Raw genomic sequence first — 10,887 nt, 5'->3', positions numbered from 1 at the left:
ACACTCGAGACTCGCGATTATGCCAAACACGGGCCCGAATTATGCTAGATTTATGCAAATTATGCCAGATTTTCAAATTATCTTTCCGTACTAATTTTAAAGACCTGCCCCTGTTATATATACATACATACATATACCTTTCCTAAGTACCCCCCGAAATAAAGTTTCTGGAGGATCCGTTTCTTTAAAAAAAAAAAAAAAAAAAACTTGCCTTGTTAAAAGCTTGGCAGCCTGGGGAAACATTTGTGGAAACTTCAGACAAGAACGACTTTGCGGAAACAACAACAACAACAACAAAAAATCCCCTTTAGCGATTAAAAGAATGTTATCCTCAGGTTAGTATTCACAGAAAATATTTTTACAAAATTTAAGTTTCATGGGTAAATCAGTAGACTTTGAATACATTCACATCGTATCCACTGAGTTGCGAAATAGTGTACTTCCAAACATGGGCGCCCGAAGAAAATTTTTTAGGGGAGCATCTCCATGGTTACTATATTATGTCTGGTGGTTTGCTATATTACGTATACATTTTCGTGAGCCAGGGGGGCATTCTTATTAGACACGGAGATTACTGAACAAAATAAAATAAAAACATCTAATTCGAATTTCTATCATCCCTCAGTCCAACCCGAGACTGAAACATAAGAGATGGGCTTTGTTTTTAAACAACGTAACGTGACTTGCGAAGGCTTCACATTGTGAAGATTATATTAGTGAAAGTTATACAAATGTAATTTTACAACTTAATATACATATTACTAAATGTTGATCTCCCTGTTGTTATGTGGTTAGAGTATGCGTCTTTTGTGAACGGAGTGTGATTCCCGGTAGGAGCTCATGTGTTTCAAATCCGACGTTAAGCTGTAAGTTTGCGTCTTGTAGAGCTTTGCTCCTGAAAGCGACGCTACACTATGATCTAATTTAATATCACTAAATATTTAAAAAAAATAATGACTTACCGAGATGACGTGAAATGACAGCCATCAAATCTATTTTATATTTTCACTTAATCTATTGGATATTAATATAACAATTACAAGGCATACGTATAAATACTCAGAAACAAGCACACACACGTACACGTACACAAATATGAACCCCTCAAATCTGTTTACATCTGGTGGACTCTCTCTGCATCAAACACTGTTATCCTCAAACAAACTTCATCATCATCTTCCCAGGTATCTGCATTATTTGATTCATCTACAGATTTGTCATTTGCACGCATCATTGCTTTTAGCACTTTCGGGGAGGGTTCAGGGTTCTTTCTTTATTTAAAGAATCGGTTCTCTGTATTGGAAAGAGAATCAGGGGAGGAAGGGAGAATTTATATTTTATGAACGGATAACAATTTAAGAAATATATACAAAACATGAAGCTTCCGACACAGCACTGAAGCATTTCTTTTAGCGATTTATTACTAGTGGTCCCCTGACGCTCATACCCTCTTCCCTTTATTTCTGTTCTCCAGAGGGAAGAATGAAATTATGCTAGATTTGGCCAAGATGCTAAAGTCAAGATGCTAGATGCTAAATGCGTATGAATTGTGCTAGATCTAGCACCAAGATGCTAGATATGGCTTCACTGGCTTGGGAATTTATTTCTAAAATTCTCTTCTGAATGGCTGAATATTTGCCTTTCATATTGGAACCACTGTCATATCCTTGGACTCTCATTTCTTCGATAGATAAGATATGCTTTATTGTCATTAAACAACATTTGTTGCAATAGACATGGTCAAATATAGCATACATATATGTATATATATTTACAAGTTTTATCACACTATCAGGCAAGTTTTATCTATGTATCATTGTTCCTGCTTTCAACTCTTGATAACAGATTTTTTCAAATTCAGAGATACTATATACAGAATTGCTTATAAGGAAGGACTTACAAAAGTTTTTGAAGTTGTCGTGAGGCATAGGAATGTTCATTTCTTTTAGCTATTTAATTATTACTTCTGTCAGTCGTAGACCAATGGTATCTGAACGGTACGAAACCAAAAAGTGTTCGCAAATTTTAACAAGGCATTCTCCATTAGATCTACTATATGTAATTTGTAACCACTTTCTGAATACATTTCGCCATTACATAGGGTCTAATGTGTACTTGTAACAGTTACCTGTGAACCGACGGTTGATATTTTATCTCTAGGAGAGTTGTCAAACTTGGTTGATTGATCTGGAGGACCTGTTTTTGACTATAGGGTGGTTCTAATAAAATCATTTAATCGAGACCACTGGTATCGTAGAGAACTACGAGACCAATTCGCTTGCTCTTCGTTTGTAGTGACATCACTATGTATGATATTTGAGCTCGCTTTTGTGGTGAGATTGTTATTCATTGTATCTATTTAAAAAAAAAAAAAAAAACGAAGAGACGAACGTGTATCACAGTCTAGGAGAGAGCACTCACTCTGAGTTATATTTCCTGACTGAGTAAGTTCTTCATTATATCTTTTTTTTTTTTTTTTTTTTGTTGTTGACTCACCGTCATTTTGAGGAACGTTAAGAACTTTTTCGTTATAATTTGGGTCTTCAGAAAGATGCAAAAACGAAGGTGTATCACTGTCAAACAGAGAGCACTCGTTCTGTATCATATTTCCTGATGATGGTTCGGATGTAGTGTCAGACGATGACTATAGTGTATGTATTAGGTAGTTGCCAATCTATCCAGCAGAAAGAAAGTACGAAGTTGTCTATCGAAAACGGGATAATCTTGTAATGCATGCGCAATTACGCAAATGATTCTAGCAGACATATCTCAAGAAAAAAAAATAAGCTGTACGATTTCCAATTGAGCAATTTAAAAATTGGTTAAAAACTAGCTGCTAGAACCTAAATGTCTCTAGATGCTGCATGCTAGAACGGACTGTCTCAAGTGGGAATGTACTTTTTGCATACTTAGGCTGGAGCGTTAGAACATTGCTGAATATATATATATATATATATATATATATATATATATATATATATATATATATATATATATATATACCTTGATAATCTTATCCACCCTAAATGAAAATCTTAATTACGTCGCTACAAGGGCGTAGCCACAGGTAATTGAATGAGATACATGTGGCTAGTAGCTTCATAATTGAAATAATTGAAAATGAGGGAGAATGCTCTGAATTTCCTGAGTGAATATTTTCCTGAATGTGAGTGAAGTAAGTTCAATTACATTCTCAGAAGAACAAAATGTTATTTATCTATTGCGAAGCATTAGATTTTGATAGTATTCTTTTGTTTTTAAAATTTTGCCGCCCTGGGCGGTGGCACGGCTCGACCGCCCCTCGCGCCGGCCCTGTATACGAGTATGAAATATATAATTATGTCATTGAGTTGTCATCCTTGTTTTCACTTGCTGGCTTCTTTTGTTTACTCAGACACACAACGCCTTTAGTTGGCTTTAGGTTTTGGGACATTTCCTTCTTGACATCGATCTTTTTTAAAATCATTACATTTTGTACCATTCCGTCATTTCGTCAGTGATGGAGCCCCTGAGATGAAGAGCCCCAAAAATATAGGACTACCTTTGTGGTGGGAAATTTATCTGTAGAAGCTAAATGAACCACTCTGACTCCTTTTATAGTACGGTAACTCTATTAACTCTTGACATTTGGAGTACATATCGTCATGTCAAACAAATACGCTTACAAATTTCATTTTTTTTTACTAAACAATGATATACAATTCATAATACACTATTTATATTAAAAATAACTTAAAACACCTTATTGTGGTGTAACTTTGCCAATTGCCATTCACAAATTGCATTATTGAATTGAATTAATTACCACTTAGATTGAATTACCAATTTTCAACTTCAGGTCACAATATTCTATTTACATTAACATAATTTAAAACATGTATTAGTGAAACATAGCTTTATCGAAGTAGTACACAATACGAAATTTGAAATACACAAATTGGAACACAATACATAATTTGAATTACACAATTTGCAACTTCAAAAATTAAGCCTGAAGTATAAAAAGTAGCTCGTAAAAAGCTATGGATATCCCTTATAGGGCTACAACTCTAATTTCTCTACATAGAAACAATAACTTTGGAAATTGTATCTTATGTTCCCTCTACTGACGTTTTGCAGGAAAATTTCCTCAAAGATGCTGCAGAATAACTGTTCTGGATACAACTGCATCCTTCCTAAAGTTGCTCAGAGCCTTCCAGAAGGATTATTGACTTCCATTGACGAGATAGGAAAATCCAGGATTCCGTCCTTGACTTAAATTATTTGTCCTTTCTGTCCCCTTACATGTAGCATCATATAGTAATGATATAAGTGATCAGGAGCGGTCTTAGGATTTTAATTTTGGGTAGGCCCTCTCCCTCGCTTATGGATACATATACACACGTTTTATTGATTAGTGACATTAGGAAATTACTTTTACACTAGTAGTTGACGCTATTTGTTAAATAATTATCTACCATTAATATAATAGTGGAAAATATAACTCTTTGTTGTATCTTTTAGAGTTTATATACCATAAGACGGAATTATTTTGCACAAGAATTTAGGAATTTTTAAGGAAATCGCATGTAACTTATACGTAGTGATTTAGAACGCTGTATTTTAAACATATAATAACTAGATATATAAGGAAAACTTTTGTACAAGTGCATTAGTAAACATTCAGTATAACCAGGAGTGTAGCCAAGGGGGGCCATCGGGGCCAGGCCCCCCAAATGGTTTCCTGCCCCCCCCCAAATGACCAGCTTTTAAAACATCATAGTAAAATTATCTCGCTTCATTCATTTAAAAGTAACAAAGTTTATTGACAATCAATAATTTATGGTAAAATAGTATGGAGAAATATTGTTTTTCCATACCGATCGAAAAATAGTATAGTATCTCTTCCTTATACTGATCGAAAAATATGATACTTTTTTGTGACAGCAGATTACACAATTTACTGCGATTTATATTTGACAGTTTGAAGACAAACGTTTTAACAAGGTACTACAAATACAGCCATAAAACAAAGGTACTAAACTGATTTGTAAGTACTATATTTTACATGCTTTAACAAGTGTTTTAAAAGACATAGAGGACGGAAAATTTAGTGAGAAACAATGCTTTTATTCAATTTGGATTTCATTCGCTCTCTTTTTTTTTCTACTCAGTGTAATAAAATAATTGTTTTTTTTTTTTAGCCATGAATAATAAATAAATATTTTTGTCAGGACACCATAAAGAAATTAAGTGAAATTTCAAAGAAAATCAATCTTGTGTAGATAGGTTCTGTATACAAGGTCTTAAATTTAAATATAAAGGTAACCAAGAAAAGTTTTGTTGCTTTTTCACCCACCACCTTCGAACATCGATATATTACCTAACCTGGAAGATCAAAAATAGTCCCCATCAGCATCGACGACCTTCTGAAAACGTTCTGGAAGGCCATGCAATCCATCACGGTAGAACTTGGTGGGCCGTGAAACGAAGAAAGTATCAGGTTCATTTTGGACTTTTACTAGGGATTTGAACTGGCGTCCTTTAAGGTGATTGTCCAAAGAATGGGACAGGTGATAATTGGACGGTGCAATACCCGGGGAATATAGTGGTTGCAATATTGTTTCCCATCCAAGGCGGAAAATGGTATTCTGAGTCATCCTAGCCATGTGGGACTTAGCATTGTCCCGTAAACGAGGACCCATTTGCAATTCAGAAGTGATGGCTCCAGAGTTTTGAGTTGTTGTTGAGCACAGCTCAACCGCTGACAGTACACAGTTGCATTAATACTCTGACCAGCTGGTAGCAGTTCCCGATGCACGATGCACCAAACACATAGAAGGACCTTCTTCTGGTACAGTGCTGATTTCTGCTGTTTTGAAATCGGTTCATGGGATGCTAACCAGTGATGACGGCGCCGTGGAGCTTCGTATAGGACACACTTTTTATCACATGTCAACGCCCTGTCCAGAAATGGCTCCGAAACAGTAAATAAACACAGGCGACTGCCGCGTTGCCTTCTGGCCCGGAGTCAAAATATGAGAGACCCATCGACCCAACTTGTAGTGCTTCACAAGTTGATGGATGTGCTGCCGAATGGTTTCACCACATACTGAATTGTAGTCCCAGTTCCTCTTTGTACATGTGTTGGTCTTCTGGCACGTGGTGTTTTCGGGTGTTTCGTCATCGTTCTTAAACTTGTTAAACCATCGCTGCAATGTCCGCGTCGTCACGACACCCTCACCAAAGGCCTGCCGTATCTTCTATCCCGCTATAGCGGCGTTTCACCTCCATTTGAACACGTTCAGAATACATGCTCTTATGACGCTCTGTGGATGCCCCATGTTGCTCTGTCTTTACGCAAGTTCACGGTGTGTCTGAATTGCAGCAACCACGTAGCGTGTTGGATATACCCACTCCAACAACTGACGTTCGCCTTATCTCCACTTGCATTCAACTCACAGTGTGAGGTCCAATTGAACACAGACCTCCACGAAAAGGGACAGAACTTTCTTGGTTACCTTTATAGTTATTCACAAAAGTATAGCGTTTGGTCCCGGGCAGTAGTTCTTGATTAAGCATAATAAAAACTATCTTGAATATACTTGAATATAATTTATGGATAATAATAATAATAATAATAATAATAATAATAATAATAATAATAATAATAATAATAATAATAAGCTAAGATATTGTTTTTATTCTTCCAGAAGGAAACCAAAATTTTCCTTTCTTTCAGGCCTCAAAAACACTAGCAGCAACACATTTTTTTGGCTTTGTACATTGTAGCTGCCCCCCCCCCTAAAAAACGACGGGCCCACCCAACACAAACCTGCTGGCTACACCCCTGAGTATAACCATAGTTATTGAAATATAAACTTTGGTGCAAACTAAACTCATAGCTGGGGATACTTTGCACAACACACAAAAAAGTATATTCAACATACAAACATAACGTTTCTGTGCAATCTTTTTCTCTTCAGTATTTATATATTTCACTTCCAACACAAACTGCATGTAGTCTATAAATATTGATATTAGAATGGTGGTGCTGATACCAGTACTTAGTACGAAATATCGACATTTGTAAAGAAAAGTATATATTTACTGGTACCGACACAGAAACAACATTTTGATAGTTTAGCATATGTTCCACGAAAATGTCAACTCAGGAACAGAAAAAAAAATTCCCGTTAACTGATTTGCCTTGGTTGCTCTTTATGCCCTAGAATATCATCCCAAAAGTAATCAGTGGAATATTTAACGAGTTTGGGACTTTGAGGCTGAAGCCCACCCCATTTGCATGATTTTTTAAAAATCTAAAGTTAGTCATTCTTATGCGTATTAGCTTCAAGCCCCTCCCCCCAAAAATATTCTAGTGATGTCTAAAAAACTAAGCTTTTCTGAGTGAAGCCCTCTTAAACTAATTTTCTGGATCCGACACTGTTAGTAATTTATTTTCGAACGCGAAATCCATTCCGGCGTCTAACGAAATAGTAAATTTACCTAAAATTAGAAGGCAGGAAGTACCAGCAGTAGTAATTTCCTATCAAGGGGTTACTTTGGACCGGTGCAAAGTAACCCAGATTAGACGCTGAAATGGCCTTGTTCCATTTTTATCTTCTTTTTTTTTTTTTTTATGTTTCACACTTCAATTTCAACTATTGTTGCAAAGTCGCATTATATGCAGTAGTATTCGATAAAACTGACTTAACTTTAACAGAAATTCTTGTAGGTGATATCTTTTAAATTTGGTCGCCCTTTACAATGACTGCTTTCCATACCTCTACAACAAAAACCCTCCCGGTAATTAGAACTGAAGTTAACCGCCAATATTATAACCCAAATACAATTAGATGTTCTATCTTACGGTGACAGTTGAAACTGTCTATTTACAGTTCATGGTTTTACCGACAGAGGACTGTGCAACCTTTTTCATATTTTGTGCAAAGTAACTTCATCTTACGGTATTTTTCAAAATTTTTGAGTAGGCCCTTGCCTACTCGGTCTATTAGCTACAACCACCACTGTAATTGAGCTTATGTCCACTGCCAGTGAGCGTTTGTCCGCACTTCTAAAATGAGACTGGCAGGGAGTTCATCCTTACCCTATGTTCGGTGAGGATTTTGCCGATGGGGCGTTTACACTTAGTCGATTTGCGTTCGATTCAGTTGAATTGACGTCACTTTCAACTTAATCGACCGTGTAAACGGGACTTCAACTTAATCGCTTGTTGATCGAAGGCAACTAATCGACTGGCAACTGAATTAAAAGACGTTCTATTTTCTGTGGTTAAAATAATTGAACACATCAATCGATCTAATTCAGCCTAGTTACTTCGATTTAGTGGCAAATGCAGCGAGTCGATTTAGTCGTGCGACTAAATCGACCAAGTGTAAACGCCCCAGCTTACGTCCTACATTTGTTCTCTATAAATCGTTCTAAGCTGTTTGTACATTTTTCATCTTGTAGTTGTGTTTCCGTAAAAGAATTAAAATAAAGCCTTTCTTAAAATATCTATTTTGTATTTTTTGTATCAATATACCACATAATAACTCATTTTGTCTTTGGACAGACCCCCCCCCCCAGGTTGTTGGCTTGCTAAGTGTGGAAAGATGTTTCACTTTCCACAACACTATCTTCCGGCCCCGTTCTAGTACGATGTATGGTAAGTCATGCAATAATTTCTGAATTAAAGGATGTGGGAAATTAAGAATATGTGATGCGAGGAAGAATGGGAAATAAGGAAGAAAAGATTATTTATGTGAAACATCTTTGAACACTTTCTGTAGTTAATTTTTTGTTAAAGAGTTGGACATATCAATATATTTTGCAAGGCCGTAATATGAGTTGTTTTGGTTGCCTTCACACGTAGTTGGTAAAACTTACCCGAGGTTGAAGGGTTAGTTTGATAAGTAACCCTGTTTAGGAATGGTCAGTAACAGAAAACAAGGCAACTTGGGTCACTCACCCTGTTCTTTCAACTACCCAGCTTCCAGCTCACCCGATTGTCAATGGTAGCGGCAGTGGCAATGGGACGAAACTTCGTGAGGGTGCTCGTTAACCAGAACTGAAGTTTTCTGAAACCACAAATGATCCTTAAAGTCGTTAGAAGTTATTGAGGATAGCTAGTGACTACATTAGAGGAAAACTTCAGGGGTAAGATTTGTGTTTTGTGGATTGTTATGGTTGTCAATAAGCAGTTCAGCGTAATGCGTCAAGTGTTTTTGCTTATAATAAAAGTATTTTTGCAAATGAACCCCCACATAATAAACTAAACCAGAAAAAAAAAGAATAGCTACCATCAGCCAGACACCGGTAATTATGTATAAACATTATGAGGTGATGCTGAAATATACCTTCGCTTTTACTTACTTGGTAACATTTTCTTTGATCATGATTACATTTGTAGTCATGAACATTAAATACGTAAATAATTTTGATTTATCCTATGTCAACACGTACTGTCGTAGAAGTTAGTTCCTGGTAGTTAAGTGAGCATAAATATAAACAACTGATACTTTTTTGCGGGTTAATCCTGGTTGCGGAGGGCCAATACAAAATATGGGCTCCAGAACTGAATACCTTGTTTCTGTCTGGGTAGAAAACAACAAGCTATGCGGGTCTTCTAACCCCTTAGCTCGCTCAGCTATATTTAGTGAAGTAATTGTGCCCCCCCCCCCATACGTGCAGTTCTATATGGATCCATAGTAGGAGTAGGGACGGGTTAGAAGCCCCGAAGGTATACGTTGGGTTCCGTTCTCTACATAAAAAGGGCAAATTAAGGTCTTCCTTAATTTTATCCGTACATTGTACAATCTATGGATCCATATAGTAAAACTTCACCTAAAAAACTTTGTCATAATTGCTGGACAAGTGCACTGAAACAAGCCAGGAAAAAGATGTGTTCAGCATTTCCAACTTCTAGCTCTACTCAATTACCAGCTCGTGTAAGAAATTCGTACCTAATTGTTCGGGTAATATACGTCCATGGTCGAGAATATCTTAATTATGATATACTCGTAATAGGACTGCCTTTTCAGGGGCGCGGACAAAATCCAAGCGGATAAAATCCAAGAGGACAAAATCCAAGCGGACAAAATCCAAGAGGACAAAATCCAAGCTAAATTCTGACAAGGCGGACAAAATCCAAGCTGATAAAATCCAAGGAACAGTATCATGTTCACAGCTGTGATATGTTCCTGTGAACACCCTAATTAAATTGTATGTTTGTTTCTTTCTTCAATTGTCATGTATTCTAAAGTTTTATCTGTAATTCTTCAATTTATTGAAATAACATTTCATTTACTTTTAAAGAACTGAAAATCCAATAAAACATGTAAGATTGTCACAGTAAGAGTGCAGATGAGCTTTAATTACTTATCCATCCATATGAAAGTATGTAAAAATATTATGTGTGTACAAATACATTATAAAAGTATGTATTTTCTTCTCAATATATATACAGTATAATACATTTAAGACCTCAGCATATTATTGTGAGACCAATCATTGGAGTATTTTAATTCAATTCTTATAAGGTGGCATACAGAAGTCTTGATTTGTTTGTTGGTAGTGTTTTATGTACATTTTGAAACAAATAATTATGAAATATGAAGTGTGTATTTTTAATAATGTAATAATGTGTCTGAATTAAATAATGTAAAAGTGTTATCTAGAAAATCGAAATGTGAAAATGTGTCTAGACAAACTAAATGAAAATGTATATATTATTGGTTATTTTGACAATTGTAACTGAAGTAGATACTTTGAGAGTAGAGAAGTATTTTTTATATCTAAATTATATCTTTTTAATTTTATTTTTACTCTAATTCTCAATAAATATAATAGAATTAAGTAAGTAGTGTATTCTTTTTAAGACTGGGCTGCTTTGCTGTTATTTGT

General features: G+C 35.8%; 1 protein-coding gene across 1 annotated transcript in view; it reads left to right on the top strand.

Moving 5' to 3' along the window:
- The first annotated feature begins 8,938 nt into the window (after positions 1–8,938).
- Positions 8,939–10,887, top strand: part of LOC145669040 (uncharacterized) — a 32,639-nt gene continuing 30,690 nt past the window's right edge. Inside the window, exon 1 of the mRNA XM_081737392.1 lies at positions 8,939–9,141. The gene's annotated coding sequence lies outside the window, so the exon portion shown is untranslated. The remainder of the gene's footprint in view (positions 9,142–10,887) is intronic.

This window comes from Thermobia domestica, chromosome 13 (genome assembly GCF_964235325.1).
Source record: "Thermobia domestica chromosome 13, izTheDome1.hap1.1, whole genome shotgun sequence".
NCBI lineage: Eukaryota > Metazoa > Arthropoda > Insecta > Zygentoma > Lepismatidae > Thermobia > Thermobia domestica.
This window is presented reverse-complemented; position numbering and strand designations above follow the sequence as displayed.